Source organism: Carcharodon carcharias, chromosome 6 (genome assembly GCF_017639515.1).
Source record: "Carcharodon carcharias isolate sCarCar2 chromosome 6, sCarCar2.pri, whole genome shotgun sequence".
Taxonomy (NCBI): domain Eukaryota; kingdom Metazoa; phylum Chordata; class Chondrichthyes; order Lamniformes; family Lamnidae; genus Carcharodon; species Carcharodon carcharias.
Window position 1 is genome coordinate 199,279,744 of NC_054472.1, and position 19,315 is coordinate 199,299,058.

Consider the following 19,315-nt stretch of genomic DNA (forward strand, 5'->3'; position numbering starts at 1 on the left):
ATGTGGAATAAACTGTGACTGCACTGTCCACATAGGAATACAATGTGACTGCACCGTCGACTTGGGAATACAATGTGACTGCACTTTTGACATGGGAATACACTGTGACTTCACTGTCCACATGGGAATACACTGTGATTACAGTGTCAACATGGGAATACACTGTGACTGCACTGTCCACATGGGAATACACTGTGATTACACTGTCGACATAGGAATACACTGTGAATACACTGTCCTCATGGGAATACACTGTGATTACACTGTCGACATGGGAATACATTGTGATTACACTGTCGACATGGGAATACACTGTGAATACACCGTCCACTTTGGAATACACTGTGGTTAAACTGTCGACATGGGAATACACTGAGACAGCACTGTCGACATGGGAATATACTGTGACGGCACTGTTGACATGGGAATACACTTTGACTGCACTGTCAACATGGGAATACACTGTGATTACACTGTCAACATGGGAATACACTGTGAATGCACTGTCCACATGGGAATACACTGTGACTGTACTGTCCACATGGAATTTCACTGAGATTACAATTTTGACATGGGAATACACTGTGCCTACACTCTCGACAAGGGAATACATTGTGATTACACGGTCCACATGGGAAAACACTGTGACTGCACTGTCGACATGGGAATACACTGTGCCTGCACTGTTGACATGGGAATACACTGTGACTGCACTGTGGACAAGGGAATACATTGTGAGTGCACTGTCGACATGGGAATACACTGTGACTGCACTGTTGACATGGGAATACACTGTGACTGCACTGTGCACATTTGAATACACTGTGACTGCTCTGTCCACATGGGAATACACTGTGACTGCACTGTCGACATGTGAATACACTGTGATTACACTGTCGACATGGGAATACACTGTGAATACACTATCCACATGGGAATACACTGTGAATACACTGTCCACATGGGAATACACATTGAATACACTGTCCACATGGGAATACACTGTGATTAAACTGTCACATGGGAATACACTGAGACTGCACTCGCGACATGGGAATATACTGTAACTGCACTGTCGAAAAGGGAATACACTGTGACTGCACTGTAGACATTCGAATACACTGTGACTACACTGTGCACATGGGAAAACACTGTGCCTACACTGACCACATGGGAATACACTGTGACTACACTGTCGACAAGGGAATACACTGTGACTGCACTGTAGACATTCGAATACACTGTGACTACACTGTGGACATGGGAATACACTGTGACTACACTGTCGACAAGGGAATACACTGTGATTGCACTGTCGACAAGGGAATACACTGTGAATACACTGTCGACAAGGGAATACACTGTGATTACATTGTCGACAAGATAATACAATGTGACTACACTGTGGACATGGGAATACACTGTGACTGCACTGTGGACATGGGAATACACTGTGATTGTACTGTCCACATGGGAATACAAGGTGACTGCACTGTCCACATGGGAATACATTGTGCCTACATTGTCCACATGGGAATGCACTGTGACTAAAATGTCCACATGGGAATACACTTTCACTACACTGTCCACATGGGAATACACTGTGACTACACTGTTGACATGGGAATACACTGTGATTACCCTGTCCAGTTGGGAATACAATGTGACTGCCCTATCCACATGGGAATACACTGTTATTACACTGTTGACATGGGAATACACTGTGATTACACTATCCACATGGGAATGCACTGATTAAATGGTCCACATGGGAATAAACTGTGATTACACTGTCGACATGGGAATACACTGTGAATACACTGTCCAAATTGGAATACACTGTGATTACACTGTTGACATGGGAATACACTGTGACTACACTGTCGACATGGGAATACACTGTGATTACATTGTCCACATAGAAATACAATGTGCCTACACTGTCCACATGGGAATACACTGTGATTACACTGTCAACATGGGAATACACTGTGACTGCACTGTTGACATGGGAATACACTGTGACTTCACTGTGGACTTTCGAATACACTGTGACTACACTGTGGACATGGGAATACACTGTGCCTACACTGTCCACATGGGAATACACTGTGATTGCACTGTCGACATGGGAATACACTGTGACTTCACTGTCGACATGGGAATACACTGTGATTACATTGTCCACATGGAAATACAATGTGCCTACACTGTCCACATGGGAATACAATATGATTACACTGTGCACATGGGAATACACTGTGATTACATTGTCCACATGGAAATACAATGGGCCTACACTGTCCACTTGGGAATACACTGTGATTACATTGTCCACATGGAAATACAATGTGCCTACACTGTTGAAATGGGAATACACTGTGAATGCACTGTCCACATGGGAATACACTGTGATTACACTGTCAACATGGGAATACAAAGTGACTGCACTGTCCACATGTGAATACACTGTGATTACACTGTCGACATGGGAATACACTGTGATTGCACTGTCCACATGGAAATACAAGGTGACTGCACTGTGCACATGGGAATACATTGTGCCTACATTGTCCACTTGGGAATACACTTTCACTACACTGTCCACATGGGAATACACTGTGACTACACTGTTGACATGGGAATACACTGTGATTACCCTGTCCAGTTGGGAATACAATGTGACTGCCCTATCCACATGTGAATACACTGTCATTACACTGTTGACATGGGAATACACTGTGATTACACTATCCACATGGGAATGCACTGATTACATGGTCCACATGGGAATACACTGTGATTGCACTGTCGACATGGGAATACACTGTGACAGCACTGTCGACAAGGGAATACACTGTGACTGCACTGTGGACATTCGAATACACTGTGACTACACTGTGGACATGGGAAAACACTGTGCCTACACTGTCCACATGGGAATACACTGTGATTACACTGTCGACATGGGAATACACTGTGAATACACTGTCCAAATTGGAATACACTGTGATTACACTGTTGACATGGGAATAGACTGTGACTACACTGTTGACATGGGAATACTCTTTGATTACATTGTCAACATAGAAATACAATGTGCCTACACTGTCCACAAAGGAATACACTGTGATTACACTGTCAAAATGGGAATACACTGTGACTGCACTGTTGACATGGGAAAACACTGTGCCTACACTGTCCACATGGGAATACACTGTGATTGCACTGTCGACATGGGAATACACTGTGACTTCACTGTCGACATGGGAATACACTGTGATTACATTGTCCACATGGAAATACAATGTGCCTACACTGTCCACATGGGAATACACAGTGATTACACTGTCAACATGGGAATACACTGTGACTGCACTGTTGACATGGGAATACACTGTGACTTCACTGTGGACATTTGAATACACTGTGACTACACTGTTGACATGGGAATACACTGTGCCTACACTGTCCACATGGGAATACACTGTGATTACACTGTCAACATGGGAATACACTGTGACTGCACTGTTGACATGGGAATACACTGTGACTTCACTGTGGACATTCGAATACACTGTGACTACACTGTTGACATGGGAAAACACTGTGCCTACACTGTCCACATGGGAATACACTGTGATTGCACTGTTGACATGGGAATACACTGTGACTGCACTGTCGACATGGGAATATACTGTGACTGCACTGTCCACATGGGAATACACTGTGACTGCACTGTCTACATGGGAATACACTGTGACTGCACTGTTGAAATGGGAATACACTGTGACTGCACTGCGGACATTCGAATACACTGTGACAACACTGTGGACATGGGAATATACTGTGACTACACTGTCCACATGGGAATACCCTGTGATTGCACTGTCGACATGGGAATACAATGTGATTACATTGTCCACATGGAAATACAATGTGCCTATACTGTCTACATGGGAATACAATGTGATTTCACAGTGCACATGGGAATACACTGTGACTACAATGTCCACATGGGAATACACTTTCACTACACTGTCCACATGGGAATACACTGTGACTACACTGTTGACATGGGAATACACTGGGATTACCCTGTCCAGTTGGGAATACAATGTGACTGCCCTATCCACTTGGGAATACACTGTCATTACACTGTTGACATGGGAAAACACTGTGATTGCACTATCCACATGGGAATGCACTGATTACATGGTCCACATGGGAATACACTGTGATTGCACTGTCGACATGGGAATACACTGTGACAGCACTGTCGACAAGGGAATACACTGTGACTGCACTGTGGACATTCAAATACACTGTGACTACACTGTGGACATGGGAAAACACTGTGCCTACACTCTCCACATGGGTATACACTGTGATTACACTGTCGACATGGGAATACACTGTGAATACACTGTCCAAATTGGAATACACTGTGATTACACTGTTGACATGGGAATACTCTGTGACTACACTGTCGACATGGGAATACCCTGTGATCACATTGTCCACATAGAAATACAATGTGCCTACACTGTCCACATGGGAATACACTGTGATTACACTGTCAACATGGGAATACACTGTGACTGCACTGTTGACATGGGAATACACTGTGACTTCACTGTGGACATTCGAATACACTGTGACTACACTGTTGACATGGGAATACACTGTGCCTACACTGTGCACATGGGAATACACTGTGCCTACACTGTGCACATGGGAATACACTGTGATTGCACTGTGGACATGGGAATACACTTTGACTTCACTGTCGACATGGGAATACACTGTGATTACATTGTCCACATGGAAATACAATGTGCCTACACTGTCCACATGGGAATACACTGTGATTACACTGTCAACATGGGAATACACTGTGACTGCACTGTTGACATGGGAATACACTGTGACTTCACTGTGGACATTCGAATACACTGTGACTACACAGTTGACATGGGAATACACTGTGCCTACACTGTCCACATGGGAATACACTGTGATTGCACTGTTGACATGGGAATACACTGTTACTGCACTGTCGACATGGGAATATACTGTGACTGCACTGTCCACATGGGAATACACTGTGACTGCACTGTCCACATGGGAATACACTGTGACTGCACTGTTGACATGGGAATACACTGTGACTGCACTGTGGACATTCGAATACACTTTGACTACACTGTGGATATGGGAATACACTGTGCCTACACGGTCCACATGGGAATACACTGTGATTGCACTGTCGACATGGGAATACACTGTGATTGCACTGTCGACATGGGAATACACTGTGATTACATTGTCCACATGGAAATACAATGTGCCTACACTGTCTACATGGGAATACAATGTGATTACACAGTGCACATGGGAATACACTGTGATTACATTGTCCACATGGAAATACAATGTGCCTACACTGTCCACATGGGAATACACTGTGATTACACTGTCGACATGGGAATACACTGTGACTGCACTGTTGACATGGGAATACACTGTGATTACATTGTCCTCATGGAAATACAATGTGCCTACACTGTACACATGGTAATACAATGTGATTACACTATCCACATGGGAATACACTGTGATTACACTGCCCACATGGGAACAACTGTGATTACACTGCCCACATGGGAATACAATGTGACTGCACTGTTGACATGGGAATGCACTGTGACTGCACTGTCCACATGGGAATACACTGTGATTACACTGTCGACATGGGAATACACTGTGAATACACTGTCCACATGGGAATACACTGTGAATACACTGTCCACATGGGAATACACTGTGAATACACGGTCCACATGGGAATACACTGTGATTACACTGTCGACTTTGGAATACGCTGTGGTTATACTGGCGACATGGGAATATACTGTAACTGCACTGTGGACATGGGAATACACTTTGATTACACTGTCGACATGGGAATACACTGTGATTACACTGTCGACATGGGAATACACTGTGAATAAACTGTCGACATGGGAATACACTGTGAATAAACTGACAAATTGGAATACACTGTGGTTACATTGTCGACATGGGGATACACTGAGACTGCACTGTCGACATGGGAATATACTGTGACTGCACTGTGGACATGGGAATACACTGTGATTAAATTGTCAACATGGAAATACAATGTGCCTACACTGTCCACATGGGAATACACTGTGATTACATTGTCCACATGAAAATACAATGTGCCTACTCTGTTGAAATGGGAATACACTGGGACTGCACTGTCCACATGGGTATAAACTGTGATTACACTGTCAACATGGGAATACACTGTGACTGCACTGTCTACATGTGAATACACTGTGATTACACTGTTCACATGGGAATACACTGTGAATACACTGTCCACAATGGAATACACTGTGATTACACTGTCAACATGGGAATACACTGAGACTGCACTGGCGACATGGGAATATACTGTAACAGCACTGTGGACATTGGAATACACTGTGATTACACTGTCGACATGGGAATACACTGTGATTACACTGTCGACATGGGAATACACTGTGAATACACTGTCACATTGGAATACACTGTGGTTACACTGTCGACATGGGAATACACTGACACTGCACTGTGGACATGGGAATATACTGTGACTGCACTGTGGACGTGGGAATGCACTGTGATTACACATTCAACATGGGAATACAATGTGATTACATTGTCCACATGAAAATACAATGTGCCTACAGTGTTGACATGGGAATAGAGTGTGACTGCACTGTCCACAGGGGAATACACTGTGATTACACTGCCAACATGGGAATACACTGTGACTGCACTGTCCACATGGGAATACACTGTGATTACACTGTCGACATGGGAATACATTGTGAATACACTGTCCTCATGGAAATACACTGTGATTACACTGTCGACATGGGAATACATTGTGATTACACTGTCGACATGGGAATACACTGTGAATACACCGTCCACTTTGGAATACACTGTGGTTAAACTGTCGACATGGGAATACACTGAGACAGCACTGTCGACATGGGAATATACTGTGACGGCACTGTGGACGTGGGAATACATTGTGATTACACATTCGACATGGGAATACAATGTGATTACATTGTCACATGAAAATACAATGTGCCTACACTGTTGACATGGGAATACACTGTGACTGCACTGTCAACAGTGGAATACACTGTGATTACACTGTCAACATGGGAATACACTGTGAATGCACTGTCCACATGGGAATATACTGTGATTACACTGTCAACATGGGAATACACTGTGATTACACTGTAGACATGGGAATACACTGAGACTGCACTGTCGACATGGGAATATACTGTAACTGAACTGTGGACATGGGAATGCACTGTGATTACACTGTCCACATGGGAATACACGGTGAGTGCACTGTGGACTTGGGAATACACTGTGACTGTACTGTCCACATGGAATTTCACTGAGATTACACTTTTGACATGGGAATACACTGTGCCTACACTGTCGACAAGGGAATACATTGTGATTACACGGTCCACATGGGAATACACTGTGATTACACTGTCCACATGGGAATACACTGTGACTGCACTGTCGACATGGGAATACACTGTGCCTGCACTGTTGACATGGGAATACACTGTGACTGCACTGTGGACAAGGGAATACATTGTGAGTGCACTGTCGACCTGGGAATACACTGTGATTGCACTGTTGACATGGGAATACACTGTGACTGCACTGTCCACATGGGAATACACTGTGACTGCTCTGTCCACATGGGAATACACTGTGACTGCACTGTCGACATGTGAATACACTGTGATTACACTGTCGACATGGGAATACACTGTGAATACACTATTCACATGGGAATACACTGTGAATACACTGTCCACATGGGATTACACATTGAATACACTGTCCACATGGGAATAAACTGTGATTACACTGTCACATGGGAATACACTGAGACTGCACTGGCGACATGGGAATATACTGTAACTGCACTGTCGAAAAGGGAATACACTGTGACTGCACTGTAGACATTCGAATACACTGTGACTACACTGTGCACATGGGAAAACACTGTGCCTACACTGTCCACATGGGAATACACTGTGACTACACTGTCGAGAAGGGAATACACTGTGACTGCACTGTAGACATTCGAATACACTGTGGACATGGGAATACACTGTGACTACACTGTCGACAAGGGAATACACTGTGATTGCACTGTCGACAAGGGAATACACTGTGACTACTCTGTCGACAAGGGAATACACTGTGATTACACTGTCGACAAGATAATACAATGTGACTACACTGTGGACATGGGAATACACTGTGACTGCACTGTGGACATGGGAATACACTGTGATTGTACTGTCCACATGGGAATACAAGGTGACTGCACTGTCCACATGGGAATACATTGTGCCTACATTGTCCACATGGGAATGCACTGTGACTAAAATGTCCACATGGGAATACACTTTCACTACACTGTCCACATGGGAATACACTGTGACTACACTGTTGACATGGGAATACACTGTGATTGCACTGTCGACATGGGAATACACTGTGACTTCACTGTCGACATGGGAATACACTGTGATTACATTGTCCACATGGAAATACAATGTGCCTACACTGTCCACATGGGAATACTATATGATTACACTGTGCACATGGGAATACACTGTGATTACATTGTCCACATGGAAATACAATGGGCCTACACTGTCCACTTGGGAATACACTGTGATTACATTGTCCACATGGAAATACAATGTGCCTACACTGTTGAAATGGGAATACACTGTGACTGCACTGTCCACATGGGAATACACTGTGATTAGACTGTCGACAAGGGAATACACTGAGATTGCACTGTCCACATGGGAATACAAGGTGACTGCACTGTCCACATGGGAATACATTGTGCCTACATTGTCCACATGGGAATGCACTGTGACTAAAATGTCCACATGGGAATACACTTTCACGACACTGTCCACATGGGAATACACTGTGACTACACTGTTGACATGGGAATACACTGTGATTACCCTGTCCAGTTGGGAATTCTATGTGACTGCCCTATCCACATGGGAATACACTGTCATTACACTGTTGACATGGGAATACACTGTGATTACACTATACACATTGGAATGCACTGTTTACATGGTCCACATGGGAATACACTGTGATTGCACTGTCAACATGGGAATACACTGTGACAGCACTGTCGACAAGGGAATACACTGTGACTGCACTGTGGACATTCGAATACACTGTGACTACACTGTGGACATGGGAAAACACTGTGCCTACACTGTCCACATGGGAATACACTGTGAATACACTGTCCAAATTGGAATACACTGTGATTACACTGTTGACATGGGAATACACTGTGACTACACTGTTGACATGGGAATACTCTTTGATTACATTGTCCACATAGAAATACAATGTGCCTACACTGTCCACAAAGGAATACACTGTGATTACACTGTCAACATGGGAATACACTGTGACTGCACTGTTGACATGGGAAAACACGGTGCCTACACTGTCCACATGGGAATACACTGTGATTGCACTGTCGACATGGGAATACACTGTGACTTCACTGTCGACATGGGAATACACTGTGATTACATTGTCCACATGGAAATACAATGTGCCTACACTGTCCACATGGGAATACGCTGTGATTACACTGTCAACATGGGAATACACTGTGACTGCACTGTTGACATGGGAATACACTGTGACTTCACTGTGGACATTCGAATACACTGTGACTACACTGTTGACATGGGAATACACTGTGCCTACACTGGCCACATGGGAATACACTGTGATTACACTGTCAACATGGGAATACACTGTGACTGCACTGTTGACATGGGAATACACTGTGACTTCACTGTGGACATTCGAATACACTGTGACTACACTGTTGACATGGGAATACACTGTGCCTACACTGTCCACATGGGAATACACTGTGATTGCACTGTGGACATGGGAATACACTTTGACTTCACTGTCGACATGGGAATACACTGTGATTACATTGTCCACATGGAAATTCAATGTGCCTACACTGTCCACATGGGAATACACTGTGATTACACTGTCAACATGGGAATACACTGTGACTGCACTGTTGACATGGGAATACACTGTGACTTCACTGTGGACATTCGAATACACTGTGACTACACTGTTGACATGGGAATACACTGTGCCTACACTGTCAACATGGGAATACACTGAGACTGCACTGGCGACATGGGAATATACTGTAACTGCACTGTGGACATGGGAATACACTGTGACTACACTGTCGAAATGGGAATACATTGTGAATACACAGTCCACATTGGAATACACTGTGGTTACACTGTCGACATGGGAATACACTGACACTGCACTGTGGACATGGGAATATACTGTGACTGCACTGTGGACGTGGGAATGCACTGTGATTACACATTTGACATGGGAATACAATGTGATTACATTGTCCACATGAAAATACAATGTGCCTACAGTGTTGACATGGGAATACACTGTGACTGCACTGTCCACATGGGAATACACTGTGATTACACTGTCAACATGGGAATACACTGTGACTGCACTGTCCACATGTGAATGCACTGTGATTACACAGTCGCCATGGGAATACACTGTGAATACACTGTCCACATGGGAATACACTGTGAATACACTGTCCACATGGGAATACACTGTGATTACACTGTCGACATGGGAATACACTGAGACTGCACTGTCGACATGGGAATATACTGTAACTGCACTGTGGAAATGGGAATGCACTGTGATTACACTGTCCACATGGGAATACACTGTGAATACACTGTCCACATGGGAATACACTGAGACTGCACTGTCAACATGGGAATACACTGTGAATACACTGTCCACATGGGAATACACAGTGAATACACTGTCCACATGGGAATACACTGTGATTACACTGTTGACATGGGAATACACTGTGATTACACTGTCAACATGGGAATACACTGTGAATACACTGTCCACATGGGAATGCACTGTGAATGCACTGTCCACATGGGAATACACTGTGAATACACTGTCCACATGGGAATACACTGAGACTGCACTGTCCACATGTGAATACACTGTGATTACACTATCGACATGGGAATACTCTGTGAATACACTGTCCACATGGGAATACACTGTGAATACACTGTCCACATGGGAATACACTGTGATTACACTGTCGCCATGGGAATACACTGAGACTGCACTGGCAACATGGGAATATACTGTAACTGCACTGTGGACATGGGAATACACTGTGATTACACTGTCGACATGGGAATACACTGTGATTACACTGTCGACATGGGAATACAATGTGAATACACTGTCCACATTGGAATACACTGAGGTTACACTGTCGACATGGGAATACACTGAGACTGCACTTTCGACATGGGAATATACTGTGACTGCACTGTGGACATGGGAATACACTGTGATTACACTTTCGACATGGGAATACCCTGTGATTATATTGTCCACATGAAAATACAATGTGCCTACAGTGTTGACATGGGAATACACTGTGACTGCACTGTCCACATGGGAATACACTGTGATTACACTGTCAACATGGGAATACACTGTGAATACACTGTCCACATGGGAATACACTGTGAATGCACTGTCCACATGGGAATACACTGTGAATACACTGTCCACATGTGAATACACTGAGACTGCACTGTCGACATGGGAATATACAGTAAGTGCACTGTGGACATGGGAATACACTGTGACTGTACTGTCCACATGTGAATACACTGTGATTACACTGTCGACATGGGAATACACTGTGAATACACTGTCCACATGGGAATACACTGTGAATGCACTGTCCACATGGGAATACACTGTGAATACACTGTCCACATGGGAATACACTGAGACTGCACTGTCGACATGGGAATATACTGTAACTGCACTGTGGACATGGGAATACACTGTGACTGTACTGTCCACATGGAATTTCACTGAGATTACACTTTTGACATGGGAATACACTGTGCCTACACTGTCGACGAGGGAATACACTGTGATTACACGGTACACATGGGAATAAACTGTGATTACACTGTCCAAATGGGAATACACTGTGATTACACGGTCCACATGGGAATACACTGTGACTGCACTGACGACATGGGAATACACTGTGATTGCACTGTTGACATGGGAATACACTGTGACTGCACTGTGGACAAGGGAATACATTTTGACTGCACTGTCGACATGGGAATACACTGTGACTGCACTGTCGACATGGGAATAGACTGTGATTGCACTGTTGACATGGGAATACACTGTGACTGCACTGTCCACATGGGAATACACTGTGACTGCATTGTCGACATGGGAATACACTGTGACTGCACTGCCGACATGGGAATACACTGTGATTACACTGTCAACATGGGAATACACTGTGACTGCACTGTCCAATTTTGAATATACTGTGATTAGACTGTCGACATGGGAATACACTGTGAATACACTGTCCACTTGGGAAAACACTGTGATTACACTGTCACATGGGAATACACTGAGACTGCACTGGCGACATGGGAATATACTGTAACTGCACTGTCCACATGGGAATACACTGTGACTACACTGTCCACATGGGAATACACTGTGACTACACTGTCGACAAGGGAATACACTGTGACTGCACTGTAGACATTCGAATACACTGTGACTACACTGTGGACATGGGAATACACTGTGACTACACTGTCGACAAGGGAATACACTGTGATTGCACTGTCGACAAGGGAATACACTGTGACTACACTGTCGACAAGGGAATACACTGTGATTACACTGTCGACAAGGGAATACAATGTGACTACACTGTGGACATGGGAATACACTGTGACTGCACTGTGGACATGGGAATACACTGTGACTGCACTGTGGACATGGGAATACACTGTGATTACACTGTCCACATGGGAATACAATGGTGACTGCACTGTCCACATGGGAATACATTGTCCACATGGGAATACACTGTGACTAAAATGTCCACTTGGGAATACACTTTCACTACACTGTCCACATGGGAATACACTGTGACTACACTGTTGACATGGGAGTACACTGTGATTACCCTGTCCAGTTGGGAATACAATGTGACTGCCCTATCCACATGGGAATACACTGTCATTACACTGTTGACATGGGAATACACTGTGATTACACTATCCACATGGGAATGCACTGATTAAATGGTCCAGATGGGAATACACTGTGATTGCACTGTCGACATGGGAATACACTGTGACTGCACTGTCGACAAGGAAATACACTGTGACTGCAACGTGGACATTCGAATACACTGTGACTACACTGTGGACATGGGAAAACACTGTGCCTACACTGTCCACATGGGAATACACTGTGATTACACAGTCGACATGGGAATACACTGTGAATACACTGTCCAAATTGGAATACACTGTGATTACACTGTTGACATGGCAATACACTGTGACTACACTGTTGACATGGGAATACACTGTGATTACATTGTCCACATAGAAATACAATGTGCCTACACTGTCCACATGGGAATACACTGTGATTACACTGTCGACATGGGAATACACTGTGACTGCACTGTTGACATGGGAATACACTGTGACTTCACTGTGGACATTCGAATACACTGTGACTACACTGTGGACATGGGAATACACTGTGCCTACACTGTCCACATGGGAATACACTGTGATTGCACTGTCGACATGGGAATACACTGTGACTTCACTGTCGACATGGGAATACACTGTGATTACATTGTCCACATGGAAATACACTGTGATTACATTGTCCACATGGAAATACAATGTGCCTACACTGTCCACATGGGAATACAGTGTGATTACATTGTCCACACGAAAATACAATGTTCCTACACTGTTGAAATGGGAATACACTGTGACTGCACTGTCCACATGGGAATACACTGTGATTACACTGTCAACATGGGAATACACTGTGACTGCACTGTCCACATGTGAATACACTGTGATTACACTGTCGACATGGGAATGCTCTGTGAATACACTGTCCACATGGGAATACACTGTGATTACACTGTCGACATGGGAATACACAGAGACTGCACTGGCAACATGGGAATATACTGTAACTGCACTGTGGACATGGGAATACACTGTGACTGCACTGTTGACATGGGAATACACTGTGACTTCACTGTGGACATTCGAATACACTGTGACTACACTGTGGACATGGGAATACACTGTGCCTACACTGTCCACATGGGAATACACTGTGATTGCACTGTCAACATGGGAATACACTGTGACTTCACTGTCGACATGGGAATACACTGTGATTACATTGTCCACATGGAAATACACTGTGATTACATTGTCCACATGGAAATACAATGTGCCTACACTGTCCACATGGGAATACACTGTGATTACACTGTCGACATGGGAATACACTGAGACTGCACTGGCAACATGGGAATATACTGTAACTGCACTGTGGACATGGGAATACACTGTGATTACACTGTCGACATGGGAATACACTGTGATTACACTGTCGACATGGGAATACAATGTGAATACACTGTCCACATTGGAATACACTGAGGTTACACTGTCGACATGGGAATACACTGAGACTGCACTTTCGACATGGGAATATACTGTGACTGCACTGTGGACATGGGAATACACTGTGATTACACTTTCGACATGGGAATACCCTGTGATTATATTGTCCACATGAAAATACAATGTGCCTACAGTGTTGACATGGGAATACACTGTGACTGCACTGTCCACATGGGAATACACTGTGATTACACTGTCAACATGGGAATACACTGTGAATACACTGTCCACATGGGAATACACTGTGAATGCACTGTCCACATGGGAATACACTGTGAATACACTGTCCACATGTGAATACACTGAGACTGCACTGTCGACATGGGAATATACCGTAAGTGCACTGTGGACATGGGAATACACTGTGACTGTACTGTCCACATGTGAATACACTGTGATTACACTGTCGACATGGGAATACACTGTGAATACACTGTCCACATGGGAATACACTGTGAATGCACTGTCCACATGGGAATACACTGTGAATACACTGTCCACATGGGAATACACTGAGACTGCACTGTCGACATGGGAATATACTGTAACTGCACTGTGGACATGGGAATACACTGTGACTGTACTGTCCACATGGAATTTCACTGAGATTACACTTTTGACATGGGAATACACTGTGCCTACACTGTCGACGAGGGAATACACTGTGATTACACGGTACACATGGGAATAAACTGTGATTACACTGTCCAAATGGGAATACACTGTGATTACACGGTCCACATGGGAATACACTGTGACTGCACTGACGACATGGGAATACACTGTGCCTGCACTGTTAATATGGGAATACACTGTGACTGCACTGTGGACAAGGGAATACATTTTGACTGCACTGTCGACATGGGAATACACTGTGATTGCACTGTCGACATGGCAATACACTGTGATTGCACTGTTGACATGGGAATACACTGTGACTGCACTGTGGACAAGGGAATACATTTTGACTGCACTGTCGACATGGGAATACACTGTGACTGCACTGTCGACATGGGAATACACTGTGATTGCACTGTTGACATGGGAATACACTGTGACTGCACTGTCCACATGGGAATACACTGTGACTGCATTGTCGACATGGGAATACACTGTGACTGCACTGCCGACATGGGAATACACTGTGATTACACTGTCAACATGGGAATACACTGTGACTGCACTGTCCACTTTTGAATATACTGTGATTAGACTGTCGACATGGGAATACACTGTGAATACACTGTCCACTTGGGAAAACACTGTGATTACACTGTCACATGGGAATACACTGAGACTGCACTGGCGACATGGGAATATACTGTAACTGCACTGTCCACATGGGAATACACTGTGACTACACTGTCCACATGGGAATACACTGTGACTACACTGTCGACAAGGGAATACACTGTGACTGCACTGTAGACATTCGAATACACTGTGACTACACTGTGGACATGGGAATACACTGTGACTACACTGTCGACAAGGGAATACACTGTGATTGCACTGTCGACAAGGGAATACACTATGACTACACTGTCGACAAGGGAATACACTGTGATTACACTGTCGACAAGGGAATACAATGTGACTACACTGTGGACATGGGAATACACTGTGACTGCACTGTGGACATGGGAATACACTGTGACTGCACTGTGGACATGGGAATACACTGTGATTACACTGTCCACATGGGAATACAATGGTGACTGCACTGTCCACATGGGAATACATTGTCCACATGGGAATACACTGTGACTAAAATGTCCACTTGGGAATACACTTTCACTACACTGTCCACATGGGAATACACTGTGACTACACTGTTGACATGGGAGTACACTGTGATTACCCTGTCCAGTTGGGAATACAATGTGACTGCCCTATCCACATGGGAATACACTGTCATTACACTGTTGACATGGGAATACACTGTGATTACACTATCCACATGGGAATGCACTGATTAAATGGTCCACATGGGAATACACTGTGATTGCACTGTCGACATGGGAATACACTGTGACTGCACTGTCGACAAGGAAATACACTGTGACTGCAACGTGGACATTCGAATACACTGTGACTACACTGTGGACATGGGAAAACACTGTGCCTACACTGTCCACATGGGAATACACTGTGATTACACAGTCGACATGGGAATACACTGTGAATACACTGTCCAAATTGGAATACACTGTGATTACACTGTTGACATGGCAATACACTGTGACTACACTGTTGACATGGGAATACACTGTGATTACATTGTCCACATAGAAATACAATGTGCCTACACTGTCCACATGGGAATACACTGTGATTACACTGTCGACATGGGAATACACTGTGACTGCACTGTTGACATGGGAATACACTGTGACTTTACTGTGGACATTCGAATACACTGTGACTACACTGTGGACATGGGAATACACTGTGCCTACACTGTCCACATGGGAATACACTGTGACTACACTGTCGACAAGGGAATACACTGTGACTGCACTGTAGACATTCGAATACACTGTGACTACACTGTGGACATGGGAATACACTGTGACTACACTGTCGACAAGGGAATACACTGTGATTGCACTGTCGACAAGGGAATACACTGTGACTACACTGTCGACAAGGGAATACACTGTGATTACACTGTCGACAAGGGAATACAATGTGACTACACTGTGGACATGGGAATACACTGTGACTGCACTGTGGACATGGGAATACACTGTGACTGCACTGTGGACATGGGAATACACTGTGATTACACTGTCCACATGGGAATACAATGGTGACTGCACTGTCCACATGGGAATACATTGTCCACATGGGAATACACTGTGACTAAAATGTCCACTTGGGAATACACTTTCACTACACTGTCCACATGGGAATACACTGTGACTACACTGTTGACATGGGAGTACACTGTGATTACCCTGTCCAGTTGGGAATACAATGTGACTGCCCTATCCACATGGGAATACACTGTCATTACACTGTTGACATGGGAATACACTGTGATTACACTATCCACATGGGAATGCACTGATTAAATGGTCCAGATGGGAATACACTGTGATTGCACTGTCGACATGGGAATACACTGTGACTGCACTGTCGACAAGGAAATACACTGTGACTGCAACGTGGACATTCGAATACACTGTGACTACACTGTGGACATGGGAAAACACTGTGCCTACACTGTCCACATGGGAATACACTGTGATTACACAGTCGACATGGGAATACACTGTGAATACACTGTCCAAATTGGAATACACTGTGATTACACTGTTGACATGGCAATACACTGTGACTACACTGTTGACATGGGAATACACTGTGATTACATTGTCCACATAGAAATACAATGTGCCTACACTGTCCACATGGGAATACACTGTGATTACACTGTCGACATGGGAATACACTGTGACTGCACTGTTGACATGGGAATACACTGTGACTTCACTGTGGACATTCGAATACACTGTGACTACACTGTGGACATGGGAATACACTGTGCCTACACTGTCCACATGGGAATACACTGTGATTGCACTGTCGACATGGGAATACACTGTGACTTCACTGTCGACATGGGAATACACTGTGATTACATTGTCCACATGGAAATACACTGTGATTACATTGTCCACATGGAAATACAATGTGCCTACACTGTCCACATGGGAATACAGTGTGATTACATTGTCCACACGAAAATACAATGTTCCTACACTGTTGAAATGGGAATACACTGTGACTGCACTGTCCACATGGGAATACACTGTGATTACACTGTCAACATGGGAATACACTGTGACTGCACTGTCCACATGTGAATACACTGTGATTACACTGTCGACATGGGAATGCTCTGTGAATACACTGTCCACATGGGAATACACTGTGATTACACTGTCGACATGGGAATACACAGAGACTGCACTGGCAACATGGGAATATACTGTAACTGCACTGTGGACATGGGAATACACTGTGACTGCACTGTTGACATGGGAATACACTGTGACTTCACTGTGGACATTCGAATACACTGTGACTACACTGTGGACATGGGAATACACTGTGCCTACACTGTCCACATGGGAATACACTGTGATTGCACTGTCAACATGGGAATACACTGTGACTTCACTGTCGACATGGGAATACACTGTGATTACATTGTCCACATGGAAATACACTGTGATTACATTGTCCACATGGAAATACAATGTGCCTACACTGTCCACATGGGAATACACTGTGATTACACTGTCGACATGGGAATACACTGAGACTGCACTGGCAACATGGGAATATACTGTAACTGCACTGTGGACATGGGAATACACTGTGATTACACTGTCGACATGGGAATACACTGTGATTACACTGTCGACATGGGAATACAATGTGAATACACTGTCCACATTGGAATACACTGAGGTTACACTGTC